The sequence below is a fragment of the Haemaphysalis longicornis genome, unplaced genomic scaffold (genome assembly GCF_048455015.1).
Source record: "Haemaphysalis longicornis isolate Haplotype H1 unplaced genomic scaffold, Haemaphysalis longicornis Haplotype H1 scaffold_3, whole genome shotgun sequence".
NCBI classification, from domain to species: domain Eukaryota; kingdom Metazoa; phylum Arthropoda; class Arachnida; order Ixodida; family Ixodidae; genus Haemaphysalis; species Haemaphysalis longicornis.
In genome coordinates this window covers 153,654,105-153,669,980 of record NW_027526335.1, presented here as the reverse complement: position 1 = coordinate 153,669,980, position 15,876 = coordinate 153,654,105, and the positions used below count along the sequence as shown (strand labels likewise).

The 15,876-nt window shown below is 46.1% G+C and overlaps 2 pseudogenes; both read left to right on the top strand.

The window, feature by feature from the left end:
* The first annotated feature begins 6,316 nt into the window (after nt 1-6,316).
* On the top strand, nt 6,317-7,663 carry LOC144175143 (very long chain fatty acid elongase AAEL008004 pseudogene; annotated as a pseudogene).
* A 1,431-nt stretch (nt 7,664-9,094) lies between these two features.
* On the top strand, nt 9,095-12,484 carry LOC144175486 (very long chain fatty acid elongase AAEL008004-like; annotated as a pseudogene).
* The last annotated feature ends 3,392 nt before the right edge of the window (nt 12,485-15,876 follow it).

The following is a 15,876-nucleotide window of genomic DNA, read 5'->3' as shown; positions in this document are numbered from 1 at the left end:
CTTGAAATTGCGCATTGTTGTGCTCGTTGTAAAAATATCAAATACAAGCCATTCACTAGTACAAACAATCGCAGTTTATTTCAGTAAGTTTAATCAGAACAGTTTTTGTTTTAGCAGAGAAAAAAAGTTTTCAAATGTTACAGCGACACTGCTTCACCCCGTTGTTCCACAGAGCGTCTTCTGTGCACGGCATGCGCCTGCCTGCATGAAAGACTCGCGAGATAGCGGGTTCGCGCTACAAGAATACCTTTCCCCGCAGTGGTATTTGTAGCGTCAGTACAGGAAAAAGGAATAATTCGCGTGTTGGTGAGAAACGTACAACGTGGAGCTAGCGGTGGTGCGCCCATTCCATGGGTACCGGTGGCTGACGGTCGTGACACCGGTTCACTACGAAGGCGACGTTTTCATAGGCACACTCAAGAAATTTTCCAAGCTTTTTAAACAACTTATTATGTGAACTAATGTTAAATAAGAGTTTCTAATAAGCTTGCCCCAAAATATTAACATTGCTGTTAACTACCACCCTGGCCAGCAGTATAGTAGGAACAATGGTTCCGGCAAAACTACGCTTTACTTCCTCTTTCGTTACCTTTTAAAGAGCCTGTTTTATTTTCAACTTTATAACAACACCCGAATATTTGCGTTTTTGTGGTACTCTGTTCGAATATATAGCGACGAAAACGTTTCGGTTCAAACCAATGACGAAACTAAGGCGAGCCCACAATATAATGGCGGCCCATGACCTCACAGACGGCCTTGATATGAGCCGCATAGACGCTAGCGCCAGATTCCTCTGTAGCGTATATAGTAAAAACTGATTTTCGCACGTGTACTTCACGCCTAAGCACACGCCCATCACCGGTCGTCCGTTTATGCATGCACGGCTTGGGGGTGGAAGCAGGGGGCGTGCACGCACAGCTAGTCTTCATGCCGCTACCGATGACATGCGCGTTGTGCTTGCGGGAAATTTCAACGTGCGAGTCTCGCGACCAAATGCGACCATTCAGCTGTCTTCAATGGTCGAGCGATTCGTGTTTGGGTTGGTGTGTTACACATACAGTAAGATGCCGACGATGCAGTAGGGAAGCGGAGAGCCTTAGAATGAAGCCAGGTTTTAACTCCCTACGCGACAGACGCGCGTCGCTCGCCCGGAGGAAGAACGGCGGGAATCAGAGGACCGTCTGCCAGAACAGAAGCGCGAAAGGATGCGAAAACAACAAAAGGCCACTGCCGCCGCCGTTGCGACCGCAAGTTCCAGCTCGTCGAGTAGCTGGGAATTCCTCCCGGCTGAACAGCAACTTCGACGTGAGCCACTATTTCTCTTTCAGCTTGAAGGACCTTTAGAGAGACAATTGGGCGGTGCCTATCACTTCCAAGCGCACGCACATATCCGACTGCCGGTTTATGCAGGCACAAGTTGGGAGTGGAGGGAGAGGGGGGTAGGGGCGTGCACGCCCAGCTTTAGGTTTCATGCCATCACTGGCTCGTATATCCGTTCTGCTGGCGGCAAGTTTAAGCGTGTACGCCCACCGCCCCATTGTGATCTATCCGATGTCCTCAGTGGTCGAGCGGATTGAGTTGGTGTGTTACACAGACAGTGAGATGCATACGACGCGGGAGGTAAACAGACAGCTCCATGTTTGTCCGCTAGGGCAAACCTCGAGTCTATCCAGGTTTCATTCAGATAAGTGCTAATTTCTCAATCGCAAATTACAAACAAACGTGTTTAGTTTCGTACATGGAGTGGCTGGCGTAGAGATTCGCAGGCTATCCTTCTTCACAGAGTGTACGGCCGCTAATTTTTAAGAGCGAAGCTCTTCAACAAATCGAGATTTTTTGTGTCTGCAGTTAAAAATACCAAGAAAATTCTGAGCGCGCACACGTGAGCGCGCGCTTCGCTGCGAGCACCCGGCAGTTAAAAAAACCAAGAAAACGCCGAGCGCTCGTGTGTGCGTGCCTCGCGGCGTTTGCCCAGCGTCCCTTGTACACGTTTGTCGAATCAAACATGCTCACTGAACGAGATTGCCAAGATTGGCAAAAAATAAACTCCAGCGTACGCCGTGATCGCGGCAACAGTTGCTCGGAACGAGAAAGACACGCCATAGCGTAGAAGCCTCCAAGCGCCTCTACAAGGTGATGTCCAATGAATATCATGTCTAAAAAGTGAAAGCAGCTCATACGTACAGCAACAAATGATTGTTGCGGCAGCGAAGAAGCATACCGGCTGCAATCGTGGACTTAAACCGTCGTGAAGGTCATGAAGGTTGCGTGCAGCATTGCTACCCTCAAGTCTTACGGGCTAGTGTCAGCTTCAGTCGTTTTTTTTTCATTAGCGGCCTTCTTTTGTTTGGATGAATACCTTGGAGTTTACGAATGAAGTATGGATGACGTGATTGTTTGTGTACAAACCTTTGGCTTTTGTTGATGTGGCTAATCAGCGGCGCAGTGGATGTTAGCTGCGAGATCCACTACAATATTTAGAAGGCTGTCCCCTCATATACTTTGAATCGCATACACCCACCTTGTTTCTCACGACATCAACATCTGCTCGCACCAGCGAAATTAATTGTCGTTTCACGGTACTGAATAATTTCAGTAGTTTACCGTGCTTTATAAAAACCACATGCACCGCACCTCTTGTCCGCCGCGAGGAAAGCAATAAGACGCTGTGTCCGCTGTAGCTGCAAAGAAATAATTTGCCAGCCGTAGAGGGTTTCCTATGGCACAGTCGATATATCTCCCCTGCTTTGCGCATGGAGCTCAGTCCCAACAGTCTGGCGGAAGTAATTGCGCATATGACTGAGTATATCTACCTCACGCCAAGAAAAAAAGAAATGTTTGGAACCCCAGCGCCCATAAATACAAGCACAGAACACGCTGACCAATCCACATAAGCTTTCAAGTTTGGGAATTACTCTTAGTACCAAACAGCGCCATTTCCCGAGCTTCCTTAGCCGTGCTCTGATCATGCTGGGAAATCAATTCTGAAGGTTCTCGGCTGTAACTGGACACGGCTAAGAGAAGCGCAGCGGCGAACTTAACTCACGTTGAATCACTTATGCATACAGAGTGGTGAGAAACTTCGTAGAATCAAATATTGACATCCGCCGTCGATCCTTTTGAGCGGGCGTTCCGTGTTATACGGATTCGCCGCACGGCTGCACTTATAAGAGCTTCCGCCTGGCCTCGTTCTGCAGCAGCCTTCAGTGCATAATTTTCAAGACCATGTTTGTATAGAAAAACTTTCACCAAAAGATGGCGCACGTTCTGCTTCCGCGGGGTAGCCCCACACAGGAGGGACGCCGTCGCCGCTACGTGACCTCCGATCGGCGGTGGTGCCTCTGGCGGTAACCTTTGTCCCCAAACAAAACTTCAGCGCGAGGGGACCAGGAAAGCATTGGAGGACTCTGGTATTGGCAACATGGCACGGATATGCAACAACTTACACAATTCAGTATGAATAAGTAGTGTGAACTACTGCTTGCGACTTCAAGTTTTTTTTTTTCGTTCACTGAAACTGTGCAACCGTTAATTGGTTGAGGTAAACGTTGAATTCATATTACACCTAATTCTTTCAGGTGCACCACTTAAAACTTTCAGACACGAAGTGACCGTTTTATAACAACATTTAAAAATACCCCGTTCCCTAATATTAGCGGTCGCAACTGCAGAAAACGTGTAGAGTCAATGGGAATACATCGTATATAATCAGCTTAGTCCTTCAATCCAGATGAGACAAATTGGTACATTGCTTGGCAGTGGGACGTGGGGATGCAAAAAGATACAGAGGATAACTTTTTTTTTGTAAAACGTTCTCCAGCTTTTAATCCGGGATTCAGCGGTCGGTTGGTTCGTTCGTTTCCGGATCTCAAATCGTTGTGATCTCCAACTAGGGCCACCCATATGAACGAGCAAGAGACGTTCGTTGCGTATAGCACCGTTTGTTGCTGCCGCTTCATTGACGGAATATATATTTTTAAGGAAAATCGAGCGCTACAAACGAGGATAGAAAAAACGAAGAGCGACGAGACCGTGCAGCTGTTTAAATTTGAGTTCCATTCGGCGCCGCTCCTAACCCGGGGCAGCAAAGTGGAGAGGAGAAAAATGCTAGGGCAAGAAGTCTGAGGGAAAGGGTTGAGGAGGCGAGGAGCCGACGAGAAGGTGTGGGGAGTGCGTGTCGCGGCGCAAATGTTCAGGTGGGGAGGCCCGCTTGATGGACTGGCTGCCCCTAGTGATGGCGTATGCTCGGACGTGCACGTGTTCTCCTAGTTGAGAGAGCCGGCGGGCGATCGGCGGTATCAGTGTCCGTGTACGGATAAGAAGGGTAGGTGTAAGAACAGCCATATAAAAGCTTCTAAACACAATCAGCTCGGCTGTTTCCTCAGTCTTCGCACCTAACTTGCGAAGGTGGCCGAATTTTTTGAACAAAATTTGGCGTAAGCACTCACATATCCGACCTCATATGGGAATACCTAAGAATGGTATATAGCGCTGAACCCTAAAATAATCACGGGTTTACCTTGGCGAGTTTCTATGCACTATTATCGTCATCCTCAGGCAACCACGCTATTCGCTGTTTCATGGAAGCCGAATATTTTATCTATGCTTAGTTCTAGTTGAAGCTGATCCGCGCGCGTTGCTGTGGATGCCACGTGTCTGTGACGCACTCTGCGCTTAATTGAAGATTCGCGCGTGATTTGATATCACTCCGAATAAATGGGCGTGGTGCTGATGTAAACACGGTCACCGCTAGAGAATTTTGGTCCACCGTACGTTGCTGTTGTCGCTGCGGTTTCCAACACGCAGTGCATGCTGTTGGATGTTCGAGTGACTTATTTGGATAGTATTGGATTCAATTGAAGTACCTCATCGAACTCAGGCTAGCGACAGTCACGACTGCAACTTCTCCCGAAAACTTCAAACTAATGGGTTGCGAATTGGGAAGGTTTGACGTATACAATGCGAGTGTTTCGCGCATTGCCATACATATTCTTTTCGCTCAAGATCCATTTACGGTGCCGGAATCCCATTTCTCTTGTATCGGCTGCTGTGCGTACACACTGTCTTCGCTGTGCCACCATCCCTGTGAATTTAAGTTCTAAGCACGAGGAACCGCTGAATTCGTAGTGCGAAAACATCATATACTCCTCCGTAGGAACAGCAAGATGTGAAATTTGGCCAGTTTGGCATCGCCAAGACTACATCAGGTTGTCACAGGTAACCGACAGAGCAACCAATTCCCCACTACATCACCGCGAAATGCTGCACCATAAATTGAAACCTGAGGAACTTGAGTGTTAAAGGGTCGAGATATATGTGGACTGTAAGCGACATGGTCTTGCGTCTGATTAATAAGGACCACAGTGCGGGGGCCTCGAAATCATCACAGAGCTACTTTTGAAAGAATGTGTTGGCAAAGAACATGGTGGCTGACAAAATGTGTTATACTCAATGCCGAAGAACCATAGGAATAAATGTTCCCCTCGGCTGTCTGCCGGCGTTTAAAAATACAAAGATGTAGTAAGAACTCCGGAAACAATAGGGTGGCCGATCACATAAAATAATGTAGTTGCGCATGCGCTAGCAGTGTGGTTCTTGTTTGACGCTATTGTGTTCACAAACTCAATTTGCTTCACCAACCCTAGCACTCCCCTAACTCACACCACCTGTCTGCTACCTCTACCGCCTGCTTTACACCGTCATCCTGCCAACTTCCACGCACCCTGTTCACCAACTTGGATGTCGCAGTCTTTTTGGGAAATGACACTACTACTTATAGCTAAGCAAAACTCTCGAAGGAAAAAGATGAGATCTCTGAAAATCAATGTAATAAAGTGTTCCTGTTGTCCAGCGACTCACCTCACACATTGAAGTTGCGGAGGAGGTATTAAGCCAATAAACTTGATAAATAATATACGATACAAACGTATATACAAAATATGATATCTGTACGATATACGATACGGATAAACGATATAATGTCGGAGTACAGCTGAACTGAAAAAGAATGACTGAATAAGCAGACAGAGCTTGAAAAGGAAAGCTCGGATGGGCGGAACGCAAGTCTTCGGCTTGCCTTAGTCACTTATTTATCAATGTCATCGTTGCCTGCACTTGAACCAAACAAGGTTTAATCCAACTTACATAGTATCTGGCAGAACGAGGAAGTTTCCGCTTCACTCCGCGAAGATCAAGGAAAAGGCTAACTGTACTTCTTGAAGGGCGAATGGGCTAATCTTCTTATTACATGGCTCCCAGACACCGCATCCTTCTTTGCTTTTGCCTTCATTGTTCCTGTCGCAAAGGCCCCGTAAAAATATTCTTCTCCGGCCACAGTATAGCGCCGCCTATAGAGGCTTTCGTCTGCAGAAACGTGTGCGATACTTAGCGCGCCGAAGTCGGTAGCACCACACAATGCCTTCCTTGCAAGCAGAGAGTGTAATTGACGATTACTGGTTTTTTTCGATCCGGAGGGATCCGCGCACTGCTCATTGGATTTTCCCGGGCAACAAACTGCTACTTGTGCTGCTGCTATTAGGTTATGTGTACATTGCGAAAATTGGTGGCCCCCGCTTCATGAAAAACCGCAAGCCTTACGACGGCCTGAAGCCTCTCATCGCGCTCTACAACTTCGGCAATTCAGTCAGCAATGTGTGGGTCGTGACGGCCGTTCTCTCCAGGACGTACCTCGGTGGGGGCTACAGCCTCATTTGCCAGGGAATTGATTTCTACGCTGACGACGAGAACACCACGGCGCTGTTGAGCCTCTTGTGGTGGTACGTCTTGGTGAGAATAGGAGACTTCATCGACACCTTCTTCTTCGTCCTGCGGAAGAAAGACTCTCACGTGTCTTTTCTACATGTCACGCACCACGTTATTGTTGCGTTCAACGGCTGGTACGGCCTCACGTATGGTGTTGATGGCCAGCCTGCCTTAGCTGTAGTGGTCAACGCGTCTGTGCACGCCATTATGTACTCCTACTACTTCCTATCTCTCCTCGGTCCCGCAGTTCAGAAGCACCTGTGGTGGAAGCGATACCTGACACAGCTTCAGCTGGTTCAGTTTGTGGTACTGTTCGCCCACGCCTGCTTTCCCTTATTGTTGAACTGTGGTTACCCGAGGGTTCACGCTTGCGTCATTTTGTGGCAGTACATCCTGTTCTTCGGCTTGTTCGTGCGTTTCTACATCAATAACTACAAGTGGAAGCATACCCCCATGCTCACCAATTATGATACGAAGAGTAAAGAGCGATAAAATGCAGTGTCCCTCCGGCGCCAGATTTCAAATTTTAACAAGCCTTCAATGTTGTTCCTGGATCCGCTCTTACTTTCGGTTTTCTTTCATGTGGTAAAATTATAGGTCTCTTCATCCCGTTACTGTTCGTGCATTTGTGACAATCGTTTATGTTGTCATGACGAAGTGTCGCGTCTACCGCACTTATAATTTTGTCAAAACAAAGCTAGTCATAAAGTGCCGATCTCTCGAACTATTTCTCATGTGAATGAGGTGTTATTTTTGTAATTGTCTTGCTTTGATATTCCGGAGTTATGTATTCCTAAGTTGTGTTTACTTCTGCAATAAAATACGATAAGGGCCACTTACATTCCTGAAAGCAAATATCCATTAAGGCCAACTCGTCAAATAAATTTTGAGTGAAGACTAATGAAGGCTCCTGATCTCTTGTGAACGCCACAGTGGATGGCGTGCACGCTGTAGAATATCATGTAATGAAACTTTCCTAGTAAGGTGTAATTAATGGACCTAAGCATCCATTAAGTCGCAAGTCTCATCTTTTTCATCAACCGCGAAAGGGAACGCAAAGAGTAACTGCCGTCATCATCGGCACCAACACGAATGGTACCAGAAGTCAAGTGATCTGAGCTGGGGTACTGCGCAGAGGAGAAGCGTGGTGGGGCTCTTGCACCGTTGCTGAGCTTCCGCTTTCTTAGGCAAAAGCAGGCTTCAGTATCACTGCCAAATTTTTCATACATGCAGTTTGCAATTCCCTAAGCTCTGTATGCAGTTTACCTTTGTAGTGCGTATTGATAAATGCGTTTGCTTGTGTTCCATTTATAATGCATGGAAAAAACTGGTTTTTTAGTGCAAGGGGCTGCAAATTTCAAAATATGTACGTACATTGGACTCACATAAAACGAAACCGCAAGGGACTGGTAGAATTTGTTCTGTTTATTAGTAGTTCTATCTATAAGAAATAGTTTAGCGTTTCACGATGCGAAACCCAAGTCATAAAGTAGAGCGATGCATTATGAGCAAGGACTGTAGTGGACAAAAGTAAGCCGTGAATCTGTTTGAGAGGGTGCTCGTGTAATTGATAAAAAAACACCAAAAAACTTTGTATTATTCCTGCCCAAGTACAGTGGGGGCCGCGATGTATGCCTTGTGTACAACTTCATGTTTGCTTGGTTTAGTTTGGCAGCCTTCCTTTAGGGGTGAAGCCCTTTGCTGTGGGCGTCTCATGTAGTAGTCGTAACCGTCGTCTCATGTAGTCACGGTACTAAAACACCGGGACACTCGTTGACGCCTCGCGCTAGAACATCACGCGTATTAAAAAAAACACCGAAGCACTTGTTTACGCCTCGCGCTGGAACGCTTCATAACCAATACTCAGAAAACACCTGGATACTCGCTTACGCCTCGCTTTAGAACGCTTCGTGCTTAAAGACACGAGTCGTTTACAGCAAAACTGTATACCTCTACCCCCGGAACGGTTTCATCTCCGTTCGCACGAACGCCAAGGCGCCAAGAATACGCTTATACACTGGATGCTTCGCCACTTCCCAGGTTCACATTAGTCAGGATGGCCCGAATTTTTTTTAATACTGACACCAATGCTCTACAGACAGCGCATGATGATGATGAATAAACCTTATTTCAGTCTAGCTGGTGAGGTTAAAGACCCGCCCGGGGGGAGGCTTCCTTAGTCCGGAATGCTTTGGACCGTGCTGGCCATCCCTGCCCTCTCCGCTAATCGTCGCGGGTCTGAGAGGTCGGAGCTGGTTAGCTGCTGAACCCATTGCTCATAGGTAGAGTTGTGTTAGGGGTGAGGGTTTGGGATTGCTGGCACTCCCATACCATGCGGTACAGGGTGCCTGTTTGGGGGCAGTATTTGCGTAAGGTGGGATAGGGTGGGATACATGGTATTTAGAAGGGTGTGATGGGGGTAGGAGTTAGTTTGCCGTCTCCGGTAGGTGGTAGCTTCATCACGAGAGAGGTGCGGGTGGGGGAGTGGGTATTCGCGACGCCCGTTCCTATAGTGGCGACTACTTCGGCGTATGTTTGCTGTGGGGTGGGCTTAACTGTTGCTTCAGACGGGGTTCGTGGCCCTCGTGGGAAACGGCCGAGTGCGAGTGAGCGCGGGCAGTGGCATGTGCCGCGTCGTTACCTCGAGGGATTCGTGTCCTGGAGACCATATTATTTGCAGTTGTGGGAGTACTTTCCCGTGATGTAGAATTGTGAAGGTGGGTTGAGGTGTGCGTCCATGTAGGTGTTTCTGCAAGCGGCTTGGCAGTCGGTAATAATTGTTAAAAATTCTGCGGCTGTTGCGGCGGCAAGGGTAATGCAACCTCTTCAGCTGTGTCGATAGAGTTGGTGAAAGCAGTCACGGCAGTGAGCTGAGTTGCTTTGGCATTGACCACGCTCGGCGGGCCCAGGTTCATGAAGGGTCGGAAACGATACGACGGGATAAAGCCGCTCATCATTCTCTACAACGCCTCGATGGTGCGGCTCAACTGCTACTTCGTCGCGGCGTTCGTCTCCAAGTCGTACATGGGCGGAGGCTACAGCCCGCTCTGCCACGGCATCAACTTCCAGGCTCGCGACGACACGTCCATGAGCATGTTGAGCCTCTGCCGGTGGTACCTCATGGTAAGGATTGCCGACTTCCTGGACACCTTCTTCGTGCTGCGCGAGGACTCGCACATATTCTTCCTGCACGTGGTGCAGCACATTCCTGTCGTCTTCAACGGCTGGTTGGGCCTGGCCTAAGGCCCCGACGGCCAGGTAGCCCTTGGCGTCATCCTGAACAGCTTCGTGCACGTGGTCATGTACTCATACTACTTACTCTCCCTCATGGGACCAGCCGTGCAGAAGCATCTGTGGTGGAAGCGCTACCTGACGCAGTTGCAGTTGGTTCAGTTTGCCGTGCTCTCCATCCACGCGTGCATACCGCTGTTTATTAGCTGTGGATATCCGAGGGCTCACACGTACACTACTCTGCTCCAGTTAGTGTTCTTCTTAGTATGTTTTTGATTTCTACCTAAACGCGTACAAGTAGAGACATTCAATCACTGTCACCAATGGTGACAGTAAGAGCAAACCAGGTTACAATACAATGCTTTTGTTCACCTTTGTTTAAAAAACGCCTGCTTCTGATGCTCTTTTTGCTGCTGATCTAAGGTCATTTCTGACGGCCGAAACATGTGTGTTTTTTATCCTGGTATAATTTTCTGTAATCAGCGCTCATGATTTCATTCTCAAAAGTCACCCGTATTTGAGTTGTGAGGTACCGAAGGAGAAGGTAGTCTGATTAAACCCGTCGTTTTCTTCCTAGGGAGCTCAACGGCTGGTTGTTGTACATTTCTTGCGATGATATCCAATAATAATATGATGTTGTTGTTTTGGCTATCCATAGACATAAAAAGAATTTCTCGGTGGACTGTCTGACTGATTCATGAACACCCAGCCAAAACTGTCAGACTTGAAGACATGTAACTTCGGAACCGTATTTATATCATGGCCTGGGGGCTCTATAACTTGCGATTTTCGGAAATCACACCCTTAGCAGAAGAAAATGAGTAAATTTATTTTTCGCGAATTTGTGATTATCTCCCTCACCCACGCGGATATTGAAGTGCTCTTTAACAGCAAAGCTGTTTTGCAAATCGTTTCTGTATGGTGTCCGCAGTTAAATATACCGGGAAAATGCCGAGCACACGTGAGCGCGCGCACGTGAGAGCGTGCCTCGCGGCGACCGTCCAGGGTCCCCAGCGCACGTTTGTCAAGCCAGGCTTGACCACTTAGGCAGATTAGCCAAGACTAGTCAAAAAAAGAACTCCAGCGTTCGCCGTAATCGTGACAACACTTGGTCGCAACGAGAAAGACACGTCATAGCGCACGCCTTTTCAGGGTGATGTCCAATAATTATCACTTCCAAAAAAAACCAGGGAAGCTCACACTTAAAGCAAAAATAATGGAGTAAAGGCTGTCGCGGCAGCGAAGAACAATCAAATCGACTTCAATCGTCGTGAGGGTTGCGTACAGCTTCGCTGCCCTCTAGTCTTACGCGTTAGTGTGAGCGCGCTTCATTTTTGCCCCTGTATGCAGCCCAAAAGAATCTCTAAAAAGTAGTTTTAGGATTTTCTCCAGACAACCCTAATAGTGTGAAGCTGCATCTCGTAAATAATTGCGTGTTTTTAAAGATTCCCTAATACCCCAGTCTAAAAGCGCAACAGAAACACCGCCAAAACCTAACAAGAATTCCTGTCGTACCACAAAAACTTCGTTGTGAAAACGGGAGGCCTGTTGTCACGACAACGCCATCTGTTGTTACGACCCACATTTGTGTCGTAACGACAAAGTCAATTTTCGCAACGACAAATATTCCCGTAGTCACGAAAGATCTGCCACTTACTCTACGCTTCGCAATGTGCAATAACATTCAAACCATGTGGCGAATGGAACTACTAATAGAACATTAGGATCACGACGAGGCAGGAATTCGGCAGGACAGAACATCAAAATCAGAACCAGAATACGACACACGACACGAAAAGAATACGGCAAAACAACAGCACAACAACCGAAAATACGACAAAATAGAGACATTTTTCTTGTCCTCATTTTCTACTGGAATATGCCTCACTGATTGGCATACCCGACTGGTTTTTTTCTGATAAAAATTACAGGAGGGCGAAGCTGGGCGAGTCGGTAAGGATCCATGATTAGAAACAGCGCAAGGGACAGGATGAGAAAGGACATCGCCTGTCCTTGTCAGCTTTCCCGTCCTGTCCCTTGGGCTGTTTCCAATCATAAATATTACAGACACAAATGAATTCAAAAGCAAGTTTAAGGATTTTATGCTGCGATGCCGACAAAAAAGCAGAAAGAAGTTCTTCACTTAAAATAATGCCTCACGAGCCCAAAAGACATATCACATGATGTCAACGGTGAGCCAAACTGGTGGTTAAAACGACTTCAACTTTCAGGAGCACATTCTGAGTATGGCGAAGAAGTTCAATATTGCTGACGTATATAAGGCTACATCCCGAGAGACTTCAAACGCGCTGAAACATTCTTTTTATAATTCTGTTTTTATCCCAGGCCAGCCAAATATTAAACAGTCTTTTGTTTTATATGTAACCCGCCAATGTGAGCAGTGCGCTGGAAACGCTGGGTAACCCATTCGCCACGCCATCCACACTCTGCTCCGTGAGTGAAAACCGCCCTCCCCTTCCCAGCCACGTAGGTAGTTTTTTGTCCCGCATGCCCCGAAGGTACCATTGGCTGGTAGAGGTAGAAATATTTGCTTTAACAGGTGAGACGGATCTTTGAAATGACACCTCTCTGCAAGTGAAATTCGGTTCAATATGCCCGCGTTCCTTAGCGTTCGCTACCTGTTTGGAATTCTACAACAACGCGCTGCCAGTAGGAGATCATGTGTTTTACTATAAAACTGTGACGGATGTGTCACACACAAAACTATAAATGTGTACACAGTCGTTCGAGCACACTATCTTGGTACAATTTGTTTCGGGATAGTTCCAATAAAACACGAGTTCCTGCCGTTGCCATAACCACACGCCTCCCGTAGGAGCCCGCGTATTGAAATCTGCGGGGAGTTCTTAATTGTTATGTGTATAGTCGCACTCGGACGCACTCGGAACACTGGAATATAGTCGCACTCGGAACACTGCAAATATCGCTTACGTATTGTTTTTCTGCCTTATATTTTCTTAATGTCTTGTTCTTGTTCAACAATGTTGACAAGTAGGAAGGTTGACACCGGACTTGCACGTTTAATAAAACTATTGAGCAGTTTCTGTTTCACTTAGGCCGGGTGGCTTAATAGAGTCACATACAGACAGACAGACAGACAGACAGACAGACAGACAGACAGACAGACAGACAGACAGACAGACATAGATAGAGACCGAAATATCTGCGTTTAAGTAGGTCAAGTAAGATTATCGTCTTTAAAATAAGCTCCCTTTCAACCGGAGTAGTTGGAGAGGTGCTGGCTACCGCCCCCAAGCGCAGGAAATAACTACCTTGACACAAATACCATGGCGTCCGCGATCGGCTGCCGGCGGCGCGCCGCCGGTAGCCGATCGCAGAGCTTACGCAAATACCCAAGGAAGTGGAAGGGTGCAGAGGCCCACAGGTAGCGAAGTGGTCATCGCACAAGACGAGTATTCTGGAGGTCGTGGTTTCGGGACCCATCCGGCGGGCATGCTTCTCTCCCCCTTCTTTCGTTCTTTCAAAAAATATATCTGTTTCATGAATAATAAAATGACCTACCACATTTTCCCTTTTGCCTTCTTTGGTTTTCTTGACTGCCCATCCTTATTTCTTATTTCTGTCTTCATTTAACGAGCTCCTCATTCCAAATTCTGATTCGCTATATATCATCCCTGTGCCAGTTGCCTGTCCATTGCATGAGCAGGACAAATTCCTTCCATTGACGTACAACTGTTCCTATCCTGCGATGTCCTAGTCTATACTTGGCCACCTTCCATCGTGTCAGTTCTTTTTCTACATGTTCAGCCCAACTTCCCTTCTTTTGCTGAAGTCCAGCTGGCACGTCTGCTATCGTAGTTTTCCCTCTAAAGTGATACGCGCAATTCCTGCCTCTCAGAAAGGCTCCTATCATTCTTCTTTACAGGGCTCGTTAGACCACCGTAAATTTCTTTCAACTTTGTAAATCACCAAGTTCTTGAGCTGCAAGTCATCCCTGTTGCAAATTCGTTGTACACGTGAATTACGGGCCCGCCACAACCATCGACATAGAATTCTCCGTTGACTGGACTCTGATTCCGAATTCCCTAAGGACTGAGTGGAATCACGCGTCGCTATTTCAGTGACTACGGCTCGGTGTTGCTTTTGCTCATCGATACCAACAACGAATGGGTCAGGTGATGTCTATTTTGTTTCCATAGAAAATAGGGGGCCGAGGCAAAAGGCTCTAAAACCTGACGAGACAGTGGACAGTACAAATATAAACAGAAAAAAACAATTAGTACATGAAGGAGCGGCAATTATTAAAAACAAACACTAGGACACAAGCAGTGACACATAGAAAGAAAATACACATGCGCCAAATAATAAGCAATAGAAGTTCATACATTTAGCAGCCGAATTGCGTACATTCAGGTGAAATAAAGTAAAACATGCGACTCACGTACTTGTGTGAAACAAATATAAATATTTACATACACTTATGTATATATATGTACACACATACATACACATACGGATATATCTTAAAGAGCGTAAATTACATTTTTGCATTAGAATTTTTACCTTCAATAAGATGCTGTTTGGTTTTTTCCTTGATCCCGTTTCTATAAAAGAAGATCTTATCAGCAAAGGGCAATTTGTTTTAGGGCAGTGGGCGCTTCAAAACTCAGCTTTTGTCTACCATAATTCGTCCACTTTCACGAAACTCACTGTTTTACCATGTAAACATTGTAACTCATTTTGCTCTAATACACAGGGTACAAGCGATTTCGATTAATGTAATGAAGCAGCCGGAGATAATACACTTGGCGGCTTTTAATATGAAGTGTTTAACAAACAAGAGTTGCGTACGTAAGCTTTGTGGTGCACCATAATATCCCGCAATAGCACACAAGGCTCTTTTTTGCAGTACAACTAATATTTGGCCTTTCAGGATGTGGTAGTACCTCGAACAAGATTACAATGTTACAGATTTAGAAAAAAAAACGCTGCATTATACATAGAGACTTTTACCCAAACAGGCAAGAGATTCAAAAAACTAAAAATAGGCCAAGAATTTCACTTAGTTCAGAAGCAAGTCTTGAAGTATATACAGACCACGAAGGATAATAACTAGACCACACACCTAGAAATGTTTGAGGAGAAACCTGATTGATTCTCTTAGTGTCATAATAAGTCTGTAAAAAATTAATTTCCACGGTGTTTCTGGTCCTGAAACTAAGATATTTTGTTTTATTCATACATAAACTGAGCTTATTTGCGAGTAACCAATCAATAGCGAGTATTGGATAAGCATTTACCACAATTTGAAGAGCCGATAGTGACAGGGAAGAGATTAGCGTCATGAGCGTACATTACCACGTTGGGAGAGTTATGTATGTCGGATAGGTCATTGGTGTATCCAAGAATAACCACGGCCCTAGTGCTCATCCCTGGAGGTCATCATGGTTGACTACCTGTGTATCGGAGGAAATGTTATTTGTTCGTGCATATTGGGACCTCTTACTGAGACAAATGCGCAATATGTTAAACGCAATATCTCGAACCCCAGAGTTAAAAAGCTACGTAAGCAGGTTCTCATGATGTGCATAATCAAATGCCCCGCGAAAATATAAAAATAGGCAATAGCTATATTTCTTACCTTCAATATTATATATTTTTGTCTTTAACAAATAACAGTGCTTGCTCTGCGGGCTTATTTTTATGAACCCAGATTCCGAATCAACAATGACGTTGAATTTGTGCTGATCAGCTACCCTAGAATTAATAACGCTTGCGAAAGTTTTTAACACAGGCAGTATACAAATTAGCCAGTTTTTCGACAGTTCATTTATGTCTCCTCATTAATGTATTGGAATGACTAGAGCCAATTTTATAATCTACGGAAAAGCACCAAATGAC